We start from the raw sequence: 25,685 nt of genomic DNA on the forward strand, positions 1-25,685 counted from the left end.
ACTTATCTTGCATATGATAGCTGAACAATACATGTTTGGTGGCAGATAATTCTAGCTTGTTCAATATTAACTTCTAGCTGTGTCCACGAGATTCAGACCATTTTTCCACTGCTATAATAGTGGTGTGGGTGCTTATTTCCTTCATGAAATATTTATGTTGTATGGAATACTCTGAACCCTCTCTATATATGCATATAAAAAGATTATTGTGGGCCCTTACTTTATAGCATAGAGATTTTCTTGTGCCCCTTCTCATAATGTCTTTTTTTAACCCCTCCCAGGAGCTCCCACCTTTTTGCTCGCTTGGTGGCTCGAACTCACAACCTTACGCTTGTGAGTGAGGGGTGCTTACCATCCGAGCAACTCCCTCTTGTCCATAATGTCCTCCTATCCTCCTGATGTGTGCCTCTTTATTATTCTTTTGGGAATTGTTCTACTCCACATGTGGACTAAATTTGAACCTACATTGGGAACACACGAATATGGTGTGCCATTGAATCTCTAGTGACGACTTTAGCTTAAGAACTATGACGCAAACACATTTTAGTAGCAAGACAGTTGATAACCCACTTAATTGCAGAGAAGTGTGGCCAATAAAATTTGACAAAATGTAACAAAGCAAGGTGTACTGAGATTGTGTCATGCATCTTGTTTTCTTACAACTGATTACTAAACCAGATTTGGTAAATTTAGAGAGTGATTATGTCCAAATTCAAAGGTTTAGGCAAGGAATTTAAACTGGACATTTCAAATATTGGTGGAACTTGATGCTTTTATTTTTCTTTCTTGAATCTGGTAACAATTTCTGTTAATTTCAGTACTTAGGCAGTACTTGAAAACCATATTTACAAGAGGAAGATTAAAAAATTTACAAGACTGATACTACAAACCTTTACTGACACCAAAACATCTAGAATTGTTGCAGTATCATCAGCAAAAGCCTTTGTACACCAGAAACAAAATAACAATCTACAATGGAGCTTAACATTCTGTATATTCTACTCCTATTCCCAAAACATCTAACATTCCTTTCCTTCCAAATCGTCCACCAAATACATTTAATCATCCATCTATCCCTATCTCTTGCCCCAACTCTAGCTTTCTCCTACCTGAAAAGAGTGCCAACAATCTTTCTAGGCATTGTCCATGAAATGCCTTTGAGATTGATAAAAATAGTCTTCAACGACTGATTAGTGATAAGACAGTGTAGAAACTATTAGGATTTGTGAAAGAGAAGATTGTATTGAATGAATGAAAATCTGTTACAAGCTATTATATTTATACAGAAAGGGAGTAGTGAATATAATACTGACAATGACAATTCCTAACTAACTCACTGATGACTCATAGTCTGTTAATTTATTCTAACCAACTTCTAACTAACTAATAGTTGTACATTTAACTCGTTCCTCAACATCCTCCCTCAAGCTAGGAGTATGAAACACATTCTTCATTCCTAGCTTGGTAAACAAATAAGTGTGTTGTACATGAGTGAGTCCTTTGGTGAACAAATCTGCAAGCTGTTCTGTTGTCTTCAGATAGAGGGGTTGAACCATTCCTAGTTGAACCTTTTCCCTTATAAAATGACAATCAATATCTATATGTTTAGTTCGTTTATGAAAGACTGGGTTGGCAGCAACTTTCACTATATATAGGCACTGGCAGGTTTAGTTGTACCCCCAACTCCTTAAAGAGACCAACCAACCATATAATTTCTGCAACAGTTGAAGCCAAACTCATATACTCAGATTCAGCTGAACTTCTTGAAATCGTATCCTGTTTCTTTGACTTCCATGAGATTAAGGAACCTCCATATGTAACCATGTAACTGGTGATTGATTTCCTATTGTTCGGACATGCAGCCCAATCTGCATCACAGTATGCAATTAACTGATCAGTTGTGTTGGCTGCCATAAGTATACCCAATCCTGGTGCTTGCTTGACATATCTTACCACCCTTATTGCTGCTTCCATATGAGATGATTTGGGATTGTGCATGAACTGACTCACGAGCTGCACTGCAAAAGCTATGTCTGGTCTTGTTATTGTTAAGTAAAGCAGCCTTCCTACTAACTTCTGATACATACTAGGATCATCCAGCACCCTATCATCTCCAGATTCAGTAGGAAAATGTAAGTCAAATTCTGCAGTTGTGAGCTTTTGGTTCAGCTCAACAGGAGCTCCAACTGGCTTTGAATTGGACAAGCCCATGTCTGAGATTAACTCAAGACAATATTTCCTTTGATGCAAAAGTATCCCTGATTCATTTCTGGCAAATTCAATACCCAAAAAATTTCTCAAATCACCCAAGTCTTTAATCTTGAACCTGTCCTTGAGAATATCTTTTGTTTCTAATATCAATTTGTGATCATTCCCTATAATAAGTAAATCATCAACATATATCAATACCATCACTAAACTCTCTCCTTTGTGCTTGGTGAATAATGAATAGTCATAGTGACTCTGCTGAAAACCAGAATCAACTAGTGATGTGGTCAATTTAATGTTCCCCTACTGGCCTGTTTGAGCCCATAAAGTGATTTGATGAGCTTGCACACTGTCCCTTTCTCCCCTTGGTGAACAAATCCTGGTGGTAACTCCATGTATACTTCTTCCTTCAAATCTCCTTGAAGAAATGCATTGAACACATCCATCTGATATACTTGCCAATGTTGTGCAACAGCTAGACTTATGACAACCCTGATAGTTCCCATTTTTACTACAGGTGAAAAAGTCTCTTGATAGTCCAGCCCTTCCTTTTGATTGTAACCCTTGGCTACCAACCTAGCTTTGAACCTATTGACCTCACGATCAGACTTATACTTATTTTGTATACCCATTTGCATCCTATTTCCCTCTTATCCTTAGGCAGCTGAACAATCTCCCATGTATGATTATTTTTCAGTGCTTGTATCTCATCTTTCATGGCCAGAATCCACCTAGTATCTTGATATGAAAGTGGTTCTCTTTCCTGAGAGAACTTGGTCACATAACTCCTATATGCTGGTGAGATGTTGTGATAATCTACTACATTAGCAATAGAATAAGAGCAATTGCCAGATGTAGTCTTCTGCTTTGTCAATATGTAATTAGTGTGCCAGATGGGAGGCTTACATGCCTGCTAGATTTCCTAGTTACAGCAGGTGAAGTAACATCATCAGGTTGTACTGATGAAACCTGATTCTGATCCTTAGAATGATCATGTGTATGTGCTTCTGTGTTGGGCTGCTCAGTGGCTGCACATGGGCTAAGATCTGCATGCTCATTAACTACAAGTGAACTAGGATCTGCATTCTCATCCTTCCTATTTGCATCACCATTTTGTACTACAGTCTTGAAAACAACACAAGGTGTAAGTTCATCCTCTGTATGTGAAGACATAATAGGTCCATAATCATCTGCTTCAACCAGCCCTGGTGCTTGAAATGGAAATTTATCTTCAAAGAAAAGAACAACTCTGCTGACAAAAACAAGTCTGGACTCAACATCTAATAACTTGTATCCTTTTTTACTAACAGCATATCCTAATAGCACTGTTTTTCTAGCCTTAGGTGCAAATTTATCATCCCTTCTGAGACTTGTAGCAAATGCCAAACAACCAATCACTCTCATGTGAACTAAAGAAGGTAGCTTGTGATATAATAACTCATATGGAGACTTATTTCCAAGTACAGACAAAGGAACTCTGTTAATGATATAAGTGGCAGCTTCCACACAATCTCCCCAAAATCTATTAGGTAAACAACCTTGAAATTTAATAGCTCTTGCAGTTTCCAACAAGTGTCTATGTTTTCTTTCCACCACTCCATGTTGTTGTGGAGTGTGTGGGCAAGACCTTTGATGAATAATACCATGTATTACAAACAAATCAGGACAAGTAGAATTCAAAAATTCACCTCCATTACCAGATCTAAATTTTTTGACACATTTCTCAAATTGGTTCTTTATCATCAACAAAAACTGTCTCAATACAACAATTACATCAGACTTTAATGCCAGTAAGAAAGTCCATGTCTATTTAGATTTATCATCAACTAAAGTAAGGAAGTATTTCATTCCATTATATGTAGAAACCTTATATGGACCCCAAACATCCATATGTACCAAGTCAAAGACCTCATCTACTACAGTGTGACTTACAGGAAATGAGACTCTAGTCTGCCTAGCTTGTGGACAAATGAGACCTTGATCAATGTTAAAACTACTGCAAGTAAATTCTTTTATTTTCCTTATTACTCCCATTGGAACATGTCATAATCTCTTGTGCCAAAAAGCTGGATCAGTTCTAACTGCATACATTGTTTGAATCACCTGCTGTTGATCTGCCTTCCAATTCTGTACATACAGTCCATCCTCTATATCATCAATCCCCTTGACGTTCCCAGACAAGAGGTCCTGAAACACACAGTATGCAGGATAAAACACAACACTACAGTTCAATTCTTTTGTCAGTTTGGAGACAGACAAGAGATTAAACCTAAATGTTGGTATACATAACACATTTGTGATCAGGTCATTCTCATTTATCTTCAGACTACCAACATGAGATACTATAGCTAATTCACTCGTAGGTAATTCCACTTTTCCTAAGCTTCCCATTATAGTCTTAGAATTCAAGTGAGTGTGGTCATGAATCATATGGTCAGTAGCCCCAGTAGCTATAATCTATTTCAAGGAAGAAATGGAAGTGGAAGTGGGATTACCGGCCATATAAGCACCTTTATGTGGATCTTCCATCATCTTGTTGTTCTCATTCAACAAGCACTTTTATGTGGATCTCCCATTACTGTATTGACCTTCTTCTTATCCTTGAAGTTATCAGGATATCCAATGAGCAAATAGCAATTATCCTTCACATGACCAGTTGCATTACAATGATCACACTTCTTTAGTTTGTTACAGTCTGCCCTAACATGCCCCTTCATATTGCGAAAATCACAATACAAGTTCCTTCTAGGATATGGTTGTCTGTTGTTGTTAAATAGTGGAGGCCTAGCAGCTCTACTAGAGTACATAGCTAAGGATTCCATTCCTTCATGAATAGAACCAGCAATACCTTTCTGACTTTCATCCTGTATGATTAATGCATATACTTGATTCACATTAGGGAGGCAAGACATCATCAGAATATGGCCTCTTGCCTGCGAATAGCTTTCATTCAAGCCCATTAGGAATTGCAGTAACTTCTGATACTGCATCTGCTCTACATAGTCCTTTGTCTTATGACAGTCACAACTAGGCGGAGGTAAGATTGAATCATACTCATCCCATAGACTCTTCAATTTAGTAAAATAAGCAGACACAGTCAAAGTTCCTTGCGTGAGAGTGAAGATGTTTCTATGCAATTGAAAAAGCCTAGATCCATTAATTTTGTCAAATTGTTCCTTGAGATCAAGCCATACCTGATTTGCACTGGATGAATAGAGAATGCCACTGAGCAAATTTTTACTTACGTTGCAGGTAAGCCAAGTGATCACAATCGCATTGCATCAATCCCAAATTTTCTTCAAAGGTCCATCGAAATCACTTCGTAAGACTGAACCATCAATGAATCCCAGTTTGTTTCGTCCAAGCAGAGCAATCTCCATAGCGCGAATCCATAATGTGTAATTCTCCATCCCTGTCAGCTGAATTCCAAGAGAGAGAGCTCCAGGCACATCAGATGAACTCAAACAAAGTGGATGATTGTGATCAATTGTCACAAAACTTCCATTTCCACCATTGTCACGCTCTGTTGAAGCTCTGTCAGTAGATACTCCCGTTAATTCATCTTCGATAGCCATCCTGAAACAATTCCGACAGAATCTCTAGATCTATCTTCAATACCTGATAAATCCCTAAGACAAATACAAGGATATAATTATTTTAGTAAATTTGATTGTAAATCAGGATTTTATCATCTAAAGCTAGAAGAAGAATCTAAAAAATTAACAGTTTTTACAGTACCACAAGGATTTTATGAATGGAACGTACTACCTTTTGGATATAAAAATGCACCAGGAAGATACCAACATTTTATGGATAATTATTTTAACCAACTAGAAAATTGTATAGTATACATAGATGATATATTGTTATATTCACGAACAGAAGAAGATCATATACGATTGTTAGAAAAATTTATACATATTATAACATACTCAGGAATAAGTTTAAGTAAGAAAAAGGCAGAAATAATGAAAAATCAAATAGAATTTTTAGGAATACAAATAGATAAAAATGGTATAAAAATGCAAAACCATATAGTACAAAAAATAATAAATTCTGACGAACAAATAGATACGAAAAAGAAATTACAATCATTTTTAGGATTAGTAAACCAGGTAAGAGAATATATACCTAATTTAGCAGAAAATCTAAAACCTTTGCACAAAAAATTGAAGAAAGATGTAGAATATTATTTTGATAAAAAAGATCAAGAACAGATACAAAAAATAAAATCATTATCTAAGAAGTTACCTAAATTATATTTTCCAGATGAAAATAAAAAATTTATATACATAGTAGAATCAGATGCTAGTGAAATAAGTTACGGAGGAGTATTAAAATATAAATATGAAAAAGAAAAACTAGAACATCATTGTAGATACTACTCAGGAACATTTACAAATCCTGAAATAAAATGGGAAATAAATAGAAAAGAATTATATGCACTATATAAATGTTTATTAGCTTTTGAACCATATATAGTATATAATAAGTTCATTGTAAGAACAGATAATACGCAGGTGAAATGGTGGATTACAAGGAAGATACAAGATTCAGTAACAACAAAAGAAATACGAAGACTAGTATTAAATATACAGAATTTTACATTTACAATAGAAGTAATAAGTACTAACAAAAATGTCATTGCAGACTACATATCAAGACAAAGCTACACAAACGGACCTAGACAAAGATGAAAAAATATTCAATGCTATAGCAATGCTTTGTACAAAGATAGATAACATGGACAAAGAGATACAAAAAAATGAAAGGTCAGCAGCATGACGGTAAATATGCGGAGCTAAGTCGATCGGAAGACTTAAAAATTCCAGAGCTAGAAGGTGACGCTGGGAAACACCGAAAAACCCAAGCTAACAATTTATTACATGCAGCTACAGGTAGCATGTCATCTACAAAAGAGGAGAAAAGATATGTCAATACAAATATGAACAAGATATTCGAAAAATCATTTATACCCAAAAAACAAAACCCCATATTTGTACCACCTCAAATAAATACTTATAAGGAAAGTCTAAACCAAGACAAAAAGACCTATAACCATATAACCAGAGCATATATAGAAAATATCCACAAAATACAAACCTTTTTAAATAAAAACCCCAGATCAAAAACTACCCAAAATCCACATGAAGATTATATTACCCAAGCTTTGCAAGGATATAATAAACTAATCGCTTTACCTAAGACAAATGCAAACCTAATAGCAACTTGCTATAACTATGGATTATTGAACACAGTATATACCCAAACTGGAGATGAAATAGCTACGATACCAGAGTTACATAAAGCATTCATGAACTACAAGAGAATAACTAAAGGAACTTTGTTTTATATAAAGTTTTATTCAGCACCAGCAGAAATACTTTACGACGAAATAAAACCGATTATACAAGTTATAAAAATTGGACTAACTAGAGAAATGATTATACCGGAAAAAATAGAGGAGATACAAAAAGTAGAGATACCAGCATTCTATGCAGGAAAAAGGATTATTGGAATAGCTACTATACTGAATGAGTTAACATCTAATTATTTGAACAACAATTCAATATGGAGTTATTATTCACGGGAACAAACAATGATATATTCGAATTGTCGAGAATTTAGAGCAGCAGATATGGAAGAACTCAGGCAATGGGCGCTAAGTCTGCTAAAACCTGAGCAGCAACCTACAACAAGAGCTATAAGGAAGGATTTTATCTCTTCAGAAATAATGACCAGATACTGCAAAACTATTGGCCATAAATATCCGGATCATTAATGTTCCAAATGTCAAGGCGAAGATAATGTGATCCCAGACGTGCAGCTAGAGTAAACACAAGAAGTGACAAAACCGACAAGATAAAAAGAAAAAGCTATAAGTGGAGCTACTTTGCTAAGTGGAGCTACTTTATGAAAAGAAAAGATAGTAGTAAACGTGTTAAGTTAGAAATATTATGTACAAAAATGTAAAGTAAAGTTGTTTGTCATTTTGTTGACTTTGTAAAGTAGTGCAGATGTAAAGAAGCACTAACGTGTTAGTCTAAGTTAGAATATGTACAAAAGTAGGAATAGTAAAGTAACTATAGTTAGGTGTAAAGTAATCATAGTAGGAATAAAGTAACCATAGTAAGGTTACTTATATGTGTATAAATAGGTAGCCATTATGGCATATAGAGGCAAGACTTTCTACACGGAAAGCACAGCCCTTTTGTAATCAAATATTCTCTCAAATAAAAATCTAAGTTTCAAGTAAAACTATGGATCAAAATAGTGCAGATACTACACAGGTATATACATTTATGATTATGCATAACTAAATTTATTAATTCCTGAATATCATAGTAATGATAGAATAGAATTTATATTAGTTATTATATACTAGAATTATTTTTAGATGTTTTCTAGTTTGTTAACATGAGGAAAGAAAGGAAAACTTTCAGACTATGCCATCCTAAAGTTGAAACCATAGGCATGAGAAGCCGTGAGGGGAGTAAACATAGTTGAGGCGCTGTTAGGAAGAAAATACTTTCGAAAGTACGATGTTAACAGTGACAGGAAAACATGTTGAAAATAATCTAGTTTATAGTAATCTAATATGAATAATATTCGTCAAAACTATGGTATAAGGGAATTATGTTTTGAAATTATTATGCCTAATTTGCATGACGAAATGATATTAGCATATAAAATATTAATCTTGTATGTATTAAGAAACATAGAAATTACGGAACTAAAACAAATGATATGGCAGTTGATATTTGAAGAAGAAGAAGAAGAATTAATGAACCAGGAATGGTATGAATTCAAATTAGATAGAGTAGAAATGGAAATGTTAAAATTTAACTTAAGTGATTTAGAAATCCAATATAATGATTAATGATAAATCAAGAATACTTAGAATATTGGCAACAAACTATAATAGATATTACCTTATTAAGTAATTTAATTAAAGAAAATATAGAAGCATTTCAACAAACCCACGACATACAATACATAGAGTATATATTAGAAAACATAAAAGAAATTATAAGATTAATACCCCTAGAAAAGATGTATTATGAAAAAATTAATTCATAATATATTTATGAATCGGGACTCCCCCCAAGTTGGTATCAGAGCTATACATTGACTATAAATTATGATGCATGCAAAATGTTGAATATAACTTAATTATACATGAAGTATACATTGAATATTCAATCTCAATCAACTTAAAATCACCTCTAAATAGTCATAGATTTTTGGATATGAAATCCTCTCGATGTTTCAAGTGTTTTGATATATAATTCACTCAAAACGATTCACCTTTGCGGTACGTCAATTTTCCTTTTTAATTTTTTAAAAAAATAAAAGAGAAGAAGAAGGATCAACAACAGTAAAGAAGACGAAGAAGCAAAAGGAGCAAACAAAAGCAAGAAGAAGAAGCAGAGCCAAGAGAAGCAGCAATGAGGAAGAAGCAGCTGCAGTGGACATCCGATAAAAAAGAAAAGAAAAAAGAACACGAGCCAATTTTGCAAGGAAAAAGTATCGAATGATAAATGGTTTAATTTTGTTAATATGTTATTTTTTATGTAAGAAATATAACCTAATGAATACTTTGTTTAATTTGTCCTTCTTCTCTCACAAATCTAATGTGAAGAGTCCCATTAAGATGTACATGATTAAAATATTTTTCTTCATTAATAGTTAATTTTCTTATTCAAAGTAATTAAAAAAAATTATACAAATACTTGCGACGCTCAAAATAATAAAGCTATAACTAAAATATATGAATTTAAAACTAAAGGCCAAAGATAAAGTAAAAAATAGTACACTATTTAAATTAAAATAAAACCAAAAAAATTATTATTTTAAAAACTTTTGGGTCGTGAAACTCCTATTACTTCACTATTTGTTGTGTAGATTCCTTTTGAGGCATCATTGTGTGTGTGCTGGTCACCACCGACACCACTATTGAGGTTACTAGGGTGACTAATTCCTCAACGCAAGTGCCAGACTCGAAAGGCTAGGCTTCACCGGTATACCCTAGAGCTTTATTGTATTTTTTATGCATCGAGGACAATGTACATCATTTAGAGGGAGATGAACCTATGAGTCTATCACACCACTTTGATTTTTTACTGCAACAAAAATAACTTTTAGCAGTAATAAATAAGCAAATTAATCAATAGTATTAAAGTCTTTACCAGCATTAGTTAAGTGTCATTAGATCTAATGTCGCTAAAGGCTTTAGGGATATATATATAAAGAGTGCTAATTGCCGCTAAAAATACATATTTAGCAGCAATTGAGCTATTGTCCTTAATTAATGGAAAAGGGCCTAAAATATCCCTCAACTATGCGAATTGGTACAAAATTAGCCCTCTTCTACCTTTCGGGCCTAACATGCCCTTGATGTCAACCTTTTGGCTCTATTTTCCCCTTCATCTTTAACAACCTAAATAATAACTTCACTTAGCAAATTCATTTATGATGTGTCGCTATTCTATTGGCTATCCTAATAATTAATTAAACTTATTAAAAAAAAAAACAAAATACCCACCTAAAAGCCCCATCCGTAAGCCGTAACCCATATCTTTTAACCCAAATTCAACACTGTCAACTGTATAATCTTATTCCTCTGTTTTCCTATCTGTCTCTTTTCTCTCTGTTTTTTTTTTCTTTTATGAATAATGGTAAAGAAAAATTGATTGTAGAAGTGGTGGCAACACATAACTTGATGCCAAAAGATGGTGAAGGTTCTTCATCACCATTTGTAGAAGTTGAGTTTGAGAATCGAAGACAAAGAACACAAGTAAAAATGAGAGATTTAAACCCTGTATAAAATAAAAATCTTGTGTATCATGTGAATGATGTTGCTGATCTTCTTTATTGGACGATTGAAGTGAATGTTTTCAACGAAAAAAGATCGAATACAAGCATAAATATTTTGGATCGAGCTCGGATTTCTGGGTCAAGCATTGCTATATTAGTGGAAGAAGTGGCGCAGCTTTATACACTTGATAAAGGGAGTCTTTTTTTCTCGTGTGGTGAGTTGAGCTTGAAGATTTATTTATCTACAAGATCCGGTGACAGTGTTGAATTCGAGTTAGAATACTCTATCATCCAGCAATAACTGTCAAAATAAAGATCTCTAAAACAAATAAAGATTATAAGCCCCAGAAAAAAAACAATTTCAATTTATGAACACTATAATAAATTCTTGAAATATTAGACAACTTAATTATGCCACATAACTTAGTTCCTACAAAACTTGTGCGTGGCGAACCAAAAGTTGAATGAAAAACTCTAAATTCATATAAAGTGAATAAGGTTTGGATATATAAGGATAGTTTAATTTAGTCCACAATATCCATGAAAAACAAAATTAATTTAAAAGATGATAAGTTTGTGAAGCTTCGGCCAGGGACTAGATGGAATATGCCTTCTCGGCAGGGCCGTCTTAACCCCTAGGCCACTAAAGCCATCGCTTGGGGCCCCATATATTTTGGGGGGCCCATTTTTTAAAAATAATTACTTATATATTTTATTTTAGAAAAATATTATATGTACTATGAGTGTTATGATTTCTACTAAGAAAATTGCATATGAGATGAAAACAAACCTGAATTTCGTAAGAAACACTTTGATGAAAATATGGATAGCGAAATCACAAAGTCCCTTAAAGAATCTTTTAGAGTTAATTGCTTTATATATGTAGAGTAGATCAAACTATTTTTTCACTTCAAAATATATTTGAACCAATTGAAGCATATGGAAATATTTTTGATTTCTTATTTAGTGGTAAAATATTGAGATCACTAGATGATGAGAATTTTTTTTAAAAATATTGTCTTAACCTTGAACTTTCTTTAACACGTAATAGTTATTCTGATATTGATGGTTTAAATTTATTTTTTAAATTAAAAGTGTTAAGGGAAATAATACAAGTAGAAGATAATGATCTAATGAAAATACCCTATCAAACAAAAAGACTTGATTCTTTTCCAAATACACATATTGCTTATAGAATAATGTTAACAGTTTCTGTAACTGTTGCCTCAGCCGAAATAAGTTTTTTCGAAATTAAAATTGATTAAATCTTCTTTAAGATCAACAATGTCTCATGAGAGATTGAATGAATTAGCTATATTATCATTTGAAAAGGAATTATTAAAACAAATTGATTATAAAACAGTACCTAATGACTTCGCATCTAAAATAGCTAGAAAAGTAGATTTTAAATAAAAGTAATAATGAAAAAAGTTAAATATTAGGGCCCCTCTCTTAAGTTTGGCTTTAGACCTCCAATGTTGTTGAGTCGGCCCTGCTTCTCGGGTCCAGCAAATTAACGTAGTTGAGAAAAAAAAATAGAGAGAGGTCTAGTCTGTAATATGCATGGTTGTTGTTGCTTAATATATATGCATGCGATGTGTATTAAATAGTAAATGAGTTGTTATGTCAGGCAGTGATGTGCAAAAGAGTAAAATGTACGTAAAAAAAAAAGTCAACTATATATGCAGGTTTAAAATGTTAATAACTTTGCATTTCCTCCTAATTAGTTGAAGAAATGGTGAATAATAATAATAATAATAATAATAATAATAATAATAATAATAATATTCCATATTTCTTCATCACTTTAACCACCTACTTCAGCTGTGCCATTATCATCGCCTTTGGCAAACTTCGTCATATCTGCTCTCTTTTTACTAATCTTCAGGTTGTCTTTTTTCCTTCCATCTCCATCGTAATTCTCTTCAACAACATACAATAATCTCATTTTGTCTTCAACTTCTAAAATGACTTTTTTTTTAAAATGAGACCAATGGAGTAATCACGATATCCCTCTTCTGTTGTGTTGTGTTGCAGGGATATTCAACCATCAGCGAAGGACATGAAGATTTCATTATGCGGTTGTATAATCGCATTGAGATAAGCAACTTCACTTCTCGTAATCCTTAACCTATTTTATGCCCCATATAATCTCATCTTAGTCATCGTTAAGCACCCCAACAACTAATTTATATTAAATGAAAAGATGGGAAAAAGAAATTACAGTTAACCAACTATATCAGGCATTTTTCCCCAAAATGAATATATAGTGTACACTAGTTCAAAATAAAGCATACAATATATAAATATACCACAAAATATGAGTATGATATTAGTATTTGTAACCTGAAAAAGAAATTACAGTTACTAATATGAGTGGCTAATATGTGTAATGACAATATTAATCGAATGAGCTGATCAAATTACAGTTACTTATGCTATGTAAATGATTTTTACTAAGCACATGAATCACTGTAAATAAAAAAATTGATAAAAATTTCTAAATAAGAAACAGTAGTGGCCTACTAGCGCTAACGTAAACGACAAGTGAGATTACTGTATAATGTTATACAAGTTTATAATGTACATTAAGCCTATAATAGAATCTATAACTATATAATGTAAAGTTGTCGGGACATGTTCAAACTATAATTATAAGTACAAGCAAAGATTACTAGACATCTATTAGTTGAAGCTCACCAAATACTATGTCGAGTGCGCAACGAATATCTAATACGGAGGTCTGCTAAACTCTCTACTTCATCCTGCAGTTATACTAGGCACTAGTTTTTTGACATGTGTGTTGCACGTGATTACCAATTTCAAAAATATATATTATAGTAAATAGTATTGCTTATTTAAGCGAAGATTTGAATAATACGCTTAGCAAAAAATAATATTGCAGATTCTTTTGCAACGTGGATCGTCATATATATCTTTTATTCATGCAAACCTATGAAGATGGTCAATGAATAATTTTATTAGTTAAATTCAATAATGTATATACTTATTTCAATTCGATGAGGTTCAATCATGTAATTAGTCTTATCTCACTAATATTTCCCTATAGACAATATTTGCTTTGTATTTTTCTTGTCATCTAACCAAATGTTTGGATAAAAAAACTCGGAACATTTTAAAATAATATATTTTGAAGCTAGAAGATCTTGTTAACTTGATAATACATTTGTGACATATAATACTTTAATTTAAATACAAATATCTACCCAAATATAAATATATATTTGCATTAATAATGAAAATATTTATCTAATTAAATTAACTAAATAATAAAAATTAAACTAATACAAACTTTAACTAGCATTATTTGTAGTCATATGAACTTCTTCGTCTAAAATACTAAAATATTAAGAAATAGTAAATAAGTAAAACAAAAGGGCAGTGTTTATATAGTAATAACTATCTTGAAGTAAAGTTCATGAGAGTCTAGATCAAATAAGTAGCATTGATAAATAAAATCATTCTTTTGTCTTGAGCATCAAAAATAAATTGTGACAATTCTCTAAATTTTGGAAAAGATATTCAGAAGCATATATCTACATTACAAGAGAAATTGATAACAAAAAAATGAATTTAGGCTACATCATGTTAACTTCATATATTAGAACATTACATACTAATGTATCTATTAAGCAAAAAAATAATTATCATGTCATCAAAATTATTTTCCTCAAGTACTTGAGGTTATGGAATATACCCTCTTATGATAGAACGACTTACTTCATCAGAATAGTGGTACCTCATATTCCGCTAAACTTCGAACTCACTCAAAGATAATAAATCACACAAAAAAAATAAATTAAAATGCAAGAAGAAGAAGAGTAGAAGATTAAAAAAATTGTGGTTGAAAAATGAGAGGAAACCCCTCTATGTATAGTGAACAAAGGGTAGTATGAACAAATGTTTTTTGTGTCTTTATCTGAAAGTCATGACCTTTTCGAGAAGTCACAACCCTTTGGAAAAGTAACAATTTATTAAAAAAGTCACATCTCTTTGGAAAAGTCACAACTTATTGAAAAAGTCACAACTCATCGAAAAATCACAACTCTTCGAAAAGAGTCACAACTTATCGAAAAAGTCACAATTCATCGAAAAAGTCACAATCTAAGTTAGAGATATTATAGTAATTTAATATTCAAGTTAGGAGTTCATGCTTTTAAGGTAATATAGATATAGATAATATATAAATGTGTTATTTAATTTTGTTTCAATTGATATTTATGTCCAATAATTTTGGATATGCGCAAGTAAATACTTAAATTTGTATAAAACTAAACAAGTAGATACATGTCCAGTCTTACATGGTGTCCTATGTGGCATCCTACGTGTGATATGTCTCCTAGGACACATGTGTCTACTGTTGGAAAACTATATGCACAACGGAAACATATTAGAATCATATTGCTTACATGAATAATAAATAATCAATACGTTTATGCTAGAACATATAATAAACTTTCTTAAATTTAATTTAAAAATTACCTCTTGAAGCATGAATACCTTCAAACGAATCCACAAGTTAGACGAACCTTTAAGCGATTCCACAAGTTAGACAGCAGGTCTCTGGTCTTCTGCAACGATCCCATGTTCACATCGAACTCTCCCAATACTTGGGTGTACAAGTATTGTATAGAAAACTGATTGTCTTTATAGGTTAGAAGAACGTCTACTTATATAGAATTCTTCCCAGTTTAAAAAAGAGAACAATAAGACACCTATTTTCAAGAACCAAAAAGTAACGTTCTTTGTTCCTTTTTCCTAGAAAATAAGATTGTGAGTTTTAGTTATATATGGACACTTTATGCACCACCAAATTAATTACTGAAGCTTCCTATTATGGATATAGTTTCAAATAATTAATTTAAATTATTCTTACCATAATAAATTACAAATCATTTCACTATAAATTCATAATTGCACTCCTCTATTTATATTTCAAAATTCTCCATGTTAAGATTCAGATACTAATCAATTAATTATATTACTCACAAATTTAATTCAAAGATTAATTTCCTTTAGAGCAATGCTTAACTTATTTCATGTGTCGGATTCATAAATTCATTTGCAAGATTTGACACGATGAAAACTTATAAACTTCTCAAAAAGACATATCATCAATCTCTATATCGAGATATATATTATTATCATCCAATCTACCAGACATATTGAAAAGAATATGTTTGTCAGACAGTCACAAGAAGTGAGCCTTCTTCACATGTTAATCTCATACTAGTCTCAAGATACATAGAATACTTTTTGCTTTGTTTTATCCTAAACATGTCAACAAGCTCCTTGGCATACCCTTCTTGGGTAACAAATATCCTTTTACCCGTGTTTGTTACCTCTAAGTCAAGAAAATGATGTAATTCTCCCAACTTCTTGATATCAAATCTTATGGCAAGCTCTTCTGGAAGCCTTGCAACTTCAGCATCATTGTTTCCTATTATTATCATGTCATCCATGTACAAAAGAACAACCAAATGGAAATCTCCTTGTTTCTTAACAAATAAGCTACAATCTGAATATGATGCAGCGTAGCCATAAAAATATAGATATTGATAATTTTTTTCATACCTTGCTCGTAGATTCTGCTTAATACATAAAGTGATTTTTTAAGTTTGTGAACACAATCAAGATATAAGTTAGAAACATACCTGGGTGGTTGATCCATATAAACATCTTTGTCAAGATCTCCATACAATAAAGTAGTATTCACGTCAAGTTGTCATTTTTTCCAACCATATGAGGCTGCCAAGCTAGTACAATTCAAGCTGAGATCATCTTAGACAATGGGTGGAAGGTTTCTTTGTAGTCTTTGCCATATATTTTAGAAAAACCCCGAGCAACCAACCTAGCTTTAAATCTGTGTATGCTTCCATATGCTCTTTTTTTTATTTTGTAAACCCATTTGAAAGAAACGTATTGTATATCTCTTGGATTTGGCACAAAGCTTCAAGTTTGATTATTCATTAGAGCCTCATTTCATCATCCATAGCAAACTTCCACTCTTTGACTCCTTTAACTTCTTCAAAAGCTGAAGTCCCTTCATCGTCAATCAGGCCTGCAAAGAAATATGAATATGTACTAACAAAGTTTTCATCTTTGAAGCGGGATGGCTTAACAATAGTTATGTTTGGTCTTAGCGAAACTAATGCATCATCTTCTTGTTGAGTTTTTGGGCTGCCCTCTCGCTTAACTCCTCATCAAATGTTTTATATAGAGAAGCACTTGTGATTGACAAGTTTGAAACTCCAGGTTTCAATATTTCAGAACCCTCTCCTTTTGATGCAACTCCAGCGACAAGGAGATTTCATCAAATACAACATCTCTAGAAACAACAAAGCGATGAGTTTTTGAATCCATGCACTTCCAACCATTTTTCCTTTCGTCATATCAAACAACACATGCATTTTCTTGTCTTGGGATCCAATGTAGGTCATATCGACAAACCATGTGAAGTAATTCAAGCAGTCTTGTAGTGCTTACCTATTTCTTCTGTTTAAATAAGGATCTAGTCTGCTTCCCTATAACATAGATATCACAAACTGTCATTATGCAAATTTGATTTTTGACAATCCACAAACCATGTCTTTTGAGACAAGTTTATTTAGAAGAGATGCGTTAATATGACCAAATCTTCTGTGTCAATGATTAGAATTTTCACTCTGAGCACTGAGGCAGGTAAGGTCATCTCCACAAGCAGTGTCCAAGTCAGTCACATATATATTTTTACATATTTTAGCAATCAGAATTACAATCTAAGAAACCAATTTTGTGACAATATAACAATCTGACAAGAAGTTGACTTCATTTCCTTTGTCGTGTATTTGGGATACATTGATTAGATTGTACCTTAGTCCACTCACATAATATACGTCTCCAATTGAAAGTTCCAGAGATTTTCCAATTCTTCCAATGCCAAGAATATAGCCCTTCTTTCCATTGTTATATGAGACACCTCCTCCCTGAAGTGCTTTGAATGATAGGAGGCTTTCAGTCTTCCCAGTCATATGTCTAGAGCATCCACTATCCATGAACCAGCATTGACCGCTACCTCCTACTCTTACCTACAAAATAAATCACTCGTTAACTTTGGGAACCCATTTGAGTCTTGATGCTCAAAATACAGACAGAGTCTTAATCAGTGACTTCTTGGTCCAAAAAGTCAACTTAGCTTTTTCCATTTTAGGACCAATACTAGGTCCCCTTCTCAAATTTTCCTTTTGCTTGGAATAATTTGAAACAATATTCCGTTCTTTTCCAAACTTCACAGTCTTTCTTAAGATGGCATTTGCGACCTCAATGGATGCACAACGAATTATCAGGAGGATTATAAGGATGACCTAACTTTAGATATCCCAAAATCTTTCCATTGTTGTATCCTGACTAGTGAGATTTGCTAACTTTTTAGAGGAGATGGTTCATTTAAGAGATTTGTTCTGTTCTTCCTTAACACGTACCAAGTTCCTCTCTAGAGACATAATCAACTTCAACTCAATTTGTTTTAGGTTATACTTAAGTTCTAGCTGCAACCTACTAGCTTCACTCTTTTCTTAAGAATTAGATTCGGGATTTTCTTCAGCTTCTTCTTGAGATCTAAGTTTTCAACATCTAGAGAAGAGGATCTTTCTTCAATTTCAAACATCTAAGTAGTCAGAGCAATTTTCTTATTTTGAAAGATGTTTGGACTTTTATTTAAAAAATCCTTCTCAACAGCCAACTCACAAAGTGAGTCAATCAGAACACTAGCTAACCTTTTCAATTTCTTGATGGAGTAGACGTTCAGATTTTGTTTAATATCAAGAAAGGTTACCTCTTCATCTGCACCATCAATTGATTTGGTCATAAGAGTAAACAAAGAGTCAAAAACAACTTCATCAACCTTTACTGCCATCATGAAAGTATCCTTGATCTTGGTACTTAGGTTCAAGAGTGTTGCTTGATAAATCTCTCCATGCAACAAGAGCTCTTTTGATGACATAGTTAGTTCCAACTCTCCTTTTTAATTTGTTAGGGACCGGGTTCCTTCATTTTCCTTTATGACCTCTAGCTTTAACATAATCTTTGTACTCCATGCATAGGGAAATATATGATGTAATTCCCTAGTTTTTCACAATTGTGACACAAATCAATTCCATCTGAGGGTTTGCTGGAGCTTCCATTTTTCTTATATTCATTTTTTTTCTCACAACTTTGTGAAACCTTCGAGCAAAGTATGCCATATATTCATTTTCTTCACTAAGTTCACCTTGGGAAGCCTTGAGAGTCAAGGTCTTTTCCTTCTTCTAATCTTTCTAGGAGTGATCTTGTTTCTTGTTTAGCTTGTGGATTTTCAAGTTTCGATCAACTCATCTATGGTAAGAGTCTTTAGATCCCTAGCTTTTGAAATGACATCAACTTTGCTTTCCCAAGACTTGGAAAGGATTCTGAAAATCTTTCTTACCTGTTTACTTGGATAAAACGTCACACCCAAAAAATTTAACTCAATAGTGATCGAGGTGAACCTGGTATTCATCTCTTGGATGGTTTCCTTCATACTAAAATTTCTCATATTGGGGTGGCAAGCATAATACCTTAGACACTTTCACCTGACTTGTTCCTTCATGAGCTGTTTTCAAACATTCCAGATCTCCTTGGCATACTCACAAGTAAATATCCGGTTATATTCATCTAGTCCTATGTCAGATACCAGGAGTTTATTTGCCTTATAATTTTTTTCAATATTCTTCCTATAAACCTCGTTATAATCCATCAAATTCTTAGAAACAAGTCAAGTTATGTCTCCTTACTTTACTTCATTTATAGGAACATGAGGTCCATCCCAAATGATGTACCAAAGTTCGCTATCTTCAGCCATGATAAAATCATGTAACCTAGTCTTCCACCAATCATATTACTGGCCATTGAATAAGGGGTCTGGTGGTAGAATGTCTTTCTTCCAAGTTTGGTGGAGCATTCATTTAAGAAGGATCCTCTCTAGGTATTAACGGTATTGAGAGTTCAAACACTCACACAAATTGTTGGCTTATATGAATCCACTTCAAGTCAAGAGACTAGGTCCCTTGACTATTTAAATAGTGATAAGAATAGTAAAGTTGAACGTAAAGAACAAGGATGTTTACATGGAAATCTTTTTGCTCAAGGGAGAAGAAAATCAGAACCAGTCACACAGGATTTCTCAACAACTTTACTAAAACTTCAAGAAACATGTGAATACAACCTCCGGTAATCACAAATGATTAAACTATTGATCCTACACATTGTAACACCTCTATTACTAGACTCAGAATAATAACTTTATTACCCACTGTATTAGCTATCTCTAGATAACATATACTTGAACTGCACACACCATAACTAACTCTAGCCATGAGCTTTACTTTACATAGATTTCAATTGACATGATCGATGTTCTTTTATAGAATACACATAGATCTTACAATGTTTTAGCACAAGGCACAACTCTCAACAAACAACTCCAGACTTTCTGCAAATCACTCGATCAGGTTCCTTGATGTTCATATGAGCTTGTTCTTTCTTAATAGAATAGGTTTTGCTTTGAATATTCTTGTTATGCAAGAACTAGTTTGTTTATTGTCAAAGTTTCCAATATAGGATGTACAAATACAACCTAGTCTACTTCCATTGGCTGAGAGCTCTGGGCCTGAGCTGTCATGCTCACCTACCACAACAGGCATGACAACTTTACAGTTGCGCTCCCATGACTCGTTCTGGACAATACCACTCGATGGATCAGATCCCTTTACCAGATTCCATTGTTTGTTAAGTCATAAAAATATAGAATATAACACTCTATCATATTATTGTTTTCATCTGGTGGTTTCGGTAGGTCTGGTGGTCTTGGGGGTGGTGTTTCCATGCTCCGGTGTGTTGATATGGCCATGTTCTAGGAGGGGGTCTATATTCTAGAGCTACATACATTTATTTCAATGAGAAACATAAAAATACTTGCACTAATCATAAATATGTTTAGTTTCTAGTTTTGGTCAATTAATTTATATCGTACTTTTGTAGGACTGTTTTGAACGGCCAATATGTAGTTCTCCAGATGCTTGGTTTGATGTGGTGAAGCGCGTGAGCAATGATAACAACAAGATACAAAAGTGTCGTAATTTACTTGTTTCAATTTGTAATTTACTTTAACTATATGTAATGTGTCGTAATTATTTTTTATAAAAGACATGTATTTAGGGGTAACAGTACGTATTGAAATACTTTTTTATTTTCTCAATCAAAAGAAATTCAAATTATGTAGGCGGACGAAAAATGTTTCGAGGTGCCTCAACTTGGGATCATATAATTATCTTGGTTTTGCTGCATTTGATGAATATTGTTCTCATCGGACAATTGAGTCTTTGAAAATATTTTCCGCAAGCACTTGTAGTACCCGAGTTGATGGAGGTAGGCAAGTTTCTCATGTGTATCTTTCTAGAATAGGGAGGGGAGCCTTCTTCTTAAAGGTCATTATTTGCTAAAATAGGAACCACAACAATACATACTGAATTAGAAGAGCATGTGGCTAAATTTGTTGGAAAATCAGCTGCTACCATTTTTGGTATGGGCAACGTAACAAACTCAGTTGTGCTTCATGTCTTGATAGGGAGAGGTACATAGTGTTACTATCGTATCATTGTGTTTAGCTTATCATTTTCATTTTTAGCTTCAAATAGGGTCATTGCAAGGAGGTTTGATTATTAGTGATTCTCTAAATCACAGCTTTATTGTCAATGGAGCTAGAGGATCTGGAGCCACTATTTGTGTTTTTCAACATAATAGTAAGTTTTGAAGAATGTATCCCTTCTCCTTGTTAGTACAAATATGATTTGGAAAACAAGGTATAGTTTCTCATCCCCTTCTTTCTCTAGAACCCTCACATTTGGAAAGAGTTTTACGAGAGAATATTGCTGAGGGACAGCCCCAAAATCATAGACGGTGGACTAAGATAATTGTTGTGGTGGAAGGCATATATAGCATAGAAGGGGAGCTTTGCAAGCTTTCAGAGATTGTTGCCATATGCAAGAAGTACAAGGTACTTCTTTGAAACTATTTTCATCTTAATTACTAACTTTATGATTTTTCTAAGAACAAGAAGAACAACTTCAACTTCTTAATACACTAACCATCTTTCATTTCTGGGACAAACTCTGTTTCACTATATTTCTATTATATACATTTTGGGATTTGTTTCTCATGCGTCTTTGTGTGTTTGATCTTCTTGATGCAGGCATATGTTTATGTAGACGAGGCTCACAACATTGGAGCAGTTGGTAAAATAGGAAAGGGGGTATGTGAGCTCTTGGGAATTGATACTGCAAATGTGGACATTATGATGAGAACTTTCACAAAGTCATTTGGATCCTGTGGGGTTTATATTGCAGGATCCAAGGTATGTTTCCTTCATCATTCTTATGGCAATGCTACTGAACTATCTTTATCATTAGTAGTTTGATGCAAATGATTCAAGAAAAAAATATAATTTTTTATTTAATCAATAGATTTTCTACTTGAATTACGTACATTATGAAATTGAACGAGTAACCTAGTTGTGCTATTTTGGAGTATCAACAGATTCTATCATGGCTATACTATTTTATTTTATCATCTATTCATTCTTCTCTTAATTACTCAATTTAAGCAACAACAACATATCTAGTGTATTCACACAAAGTGGGGTTTGTAGAAGGTAGAATGTACTTAGTAGACCTTACCTCTACCTTAGAGGCTCAAGTAAAAAATAGACTAAAAAGACGTAATGAAAGTACAAGAGAAACTAAACAACATATATTGTAGCAGAACAGTAACACAACCAAATAATATTACCATCAAACTACAACCATAGCACTATGACGTTCTACCCTAGTTTGTGTCCTCCACACCTTCATATCTATTTATCATTCCGGTAAAGGATCATAGTGGGCTTAGAACAATATCATGTTCCAAACTGACAATAAACCATTAAAAGGTGGAAACTTATTTACTACTTCTATAGTAATTTGCCTTCCACTTTTGAGATTTTCGTTTGGTAAATTTGATAGTGTAATTTGTAATATATGATTGTAACATTAAGATGAAAATTTCAGGAACTAATTGAATATTTGAAGTACACTTGTCCAGCGCATGTATATACAATATCCATATCACCTCCAGCTGTTCAACAAATCATTTATGCTATTAAGGTTTTGCTTGGTGAAGATGGTTCAAAAAGAGGTCAAAATTCTTTCTTATAATTAATTGTATGAGCTTTTCAAATTCTAACTACTCGTAAACCACTATTGAATTCATTGTTATAGGAGCTCAAAAAATAGCACGCCAACGTGAAAATAGCAACTTCTTCTGGTCTGAACTGTAGAAGATGGGATTTGATGTTCTGGGAGACTATGATTAACCTGTGATGCCCATAATGCTTTATAATATTGCAAAATTACTGGCTTTTTCATGAGAGTGTCTGAAATAGAATGTACAGTTTCTTCTCTTTATCCTTATCTATCTATATAATTATTTGTGAAAAGAACATGATCCCACTTGTATCTATGTCTTAATACTCACTGCATTGCTGCCCACTCAAAGGAAGATCTCATCAAAGCATTGGATGTTAGAGCTTGCTCTTCAATTTCTTTTCCTTCTCTTAAGCGCTATATACCCTCGTTATGAACTTCAAATTCATTCACATGGCTTTCACTCGAATTTTTTTCTACTCCATTTTCTTCTTTCACTCTCAACTTAATGCATCACAGACTGACAAGTTAGAAGCGCTAATAGAACTTGACTTACTTCTTACTTAATTCATATTCTGAGAGAAATCGAAATGTTAGCAATATGGGTTGAATTCATAAGTGAATTTGACATTTACTGTTAGTGGTTGATAATAATTGTCATCTTATAGACTCAATGAGTGCAATTGAACCCACAAAATCTGGCTTTGAACTGCCTCTAGATTTATATGAACTTTTGGAAACTGATATTAGGATGGTCACTTTTCAGTTTCTTTGCAGAAAGATATTTCACGCATACATTTTTGTCATCGATGTAGGTGTTTGAACATAAAAATTGTGAAATTTGGAAAAAATAAAATTGAAAATTGGATTGTTTTAGACATTTGGTCATGCATACAAATTGAAGTTGTTTTTGGATTTTTATGAGTGATTTGACGTGAAAACGGTTATTGAATTTTGAAGAATTGTAACAGTTCAATGTCCAAAAACTTTTTTGAAATAATATTCTGGAAATAGGTGAAAAATATCCATGGCCAAACAATATTTAATACACCCATAAACTTAATTGCTAGACTTGATATATTTGTTACCTTTTCCAAATTCATCCTAGGGTGGTGGATGGGGTTTTGGGAAACTACATTGTGAATAATTATGACCTGATCATATATCATCTCCGTGAGGAAAAAATGAGTACTAAAACGCTGAGATGACTTGCTTTATGTTATGTTTGCATATTTCCAACTCATACAATAATCATAATAGGGGCAAATGTATATTGGTGTCTCAATTATTTATTCTTGTGAGAATATTGTCTCATTGGGCAATGTAGTAATATCTTATGAGAAAGAAAAGCAATGTAGATGTTGACTAGTTACTGACAATTTTGTTGCTTTTGCCATGTTATCAGCAGAGTTGGTGATTTATTGGGTATAAAATACTTGTCTACTATCCCAGTGGAGATAAATACACTAGGTGATTCTTCTCATCTATCCTAATCTTGGTGGACAAAATTACTTGGTACCTGTTGCTGCTGACGGAAGTTGATAGTGATAGCTCCATAGGTGGAGCTTAAACTCACAGTAAAAGAAGAGGGGAAGAAGAGAGGATCAGATTGATTGAATTGTCATACTTGTTACATTGAATCTATACATATTATGTATTTATACTACTCAATATGACTCAGTAACTAACTAATGCCAACTACACATATTTCTAACTAAATATATCTGATTAGTTAACTAACTCAACCATATAGCTTGCTTAACCATTTATATTAGTTAACATTCCTCCTTAGGCTTATGGTTGAAACACATTTTTCATTCCAAGTCTGCTCATCAGAAAGTTATGTTGTGCCTTTCCCAGACCTTCAGTCAGTAAATCAGCTAGTTGATGTTTGGTGTTGATCTGTTTAGTTTTCATCAATCCTTGACAAATTCTCTCTTACAAAGTGGCAATCAATGTCTATGTGTTTAGTTCTCTCTTGAAAGATTAGATTAGCAGCTATTTGAATGGCTGCCTTACTTTCACACATCATATGCACATGAAGATTAGCACTAACTCCCAGCTCTTTGTACAAGCCTAATAACCAAGTTATCTCAGTTGCACAAGTAGCCATGCTTCTGTACTCTGCCTCAGTTGCACTTCTTGACACTGTTTCTTTCTTCTTAGATTTCCAAAACACTAAAGCAACACCAAACTTCACTAAATATCTTGTGGCTGACCTCCTAGTTTCTACACATGCTCCCTAGTCAGAGTCATAATCGACATTGAGTTGCGTAGTTTGTTTAGCTGACATTAATAGTCCTGAGCCAATTGTAACACCCTGGATCCGAAAAAGGGTAAGCTAACTTATTTCAAGAATTTTCAAGTGCCAGCCACAGAGGCCAACCACGGGCCATGGCTAGA

At 33.3% G+C, this 25,685-nt stretch overlaps 1 pseudogene; it reads left to right on the forward strand.

Annotated features, from left to right (window-relative positions):
- Positions 1-12,811: 12,811 nt before the first annotated feature.
- On the forward strand, positions 12,812-24,775 carry LOC125822483 (long chain base biosynthesis protein 2a-like; annotated as a pseudogene).
- The last annotated feature ends 910 nt before the right edge of the window (positions 24,776-25,685 follow it).

This window comes from Solanum verrucosum, unplaced genomic scaffold (genome assembly GCF_900185275.1).
Source record: "Solanum verrucosum unplaced genomic scaffold, falcon-dt-bn FXZP01000302.1, whole genome shotgun sequence".
Taxonomy (NCBI): Eukaryota; Viridiplantae; Streptophyta; class Magnoliopsida; order Solanales; family Solanaceae; genus Solanum; species Solanum verrucosum.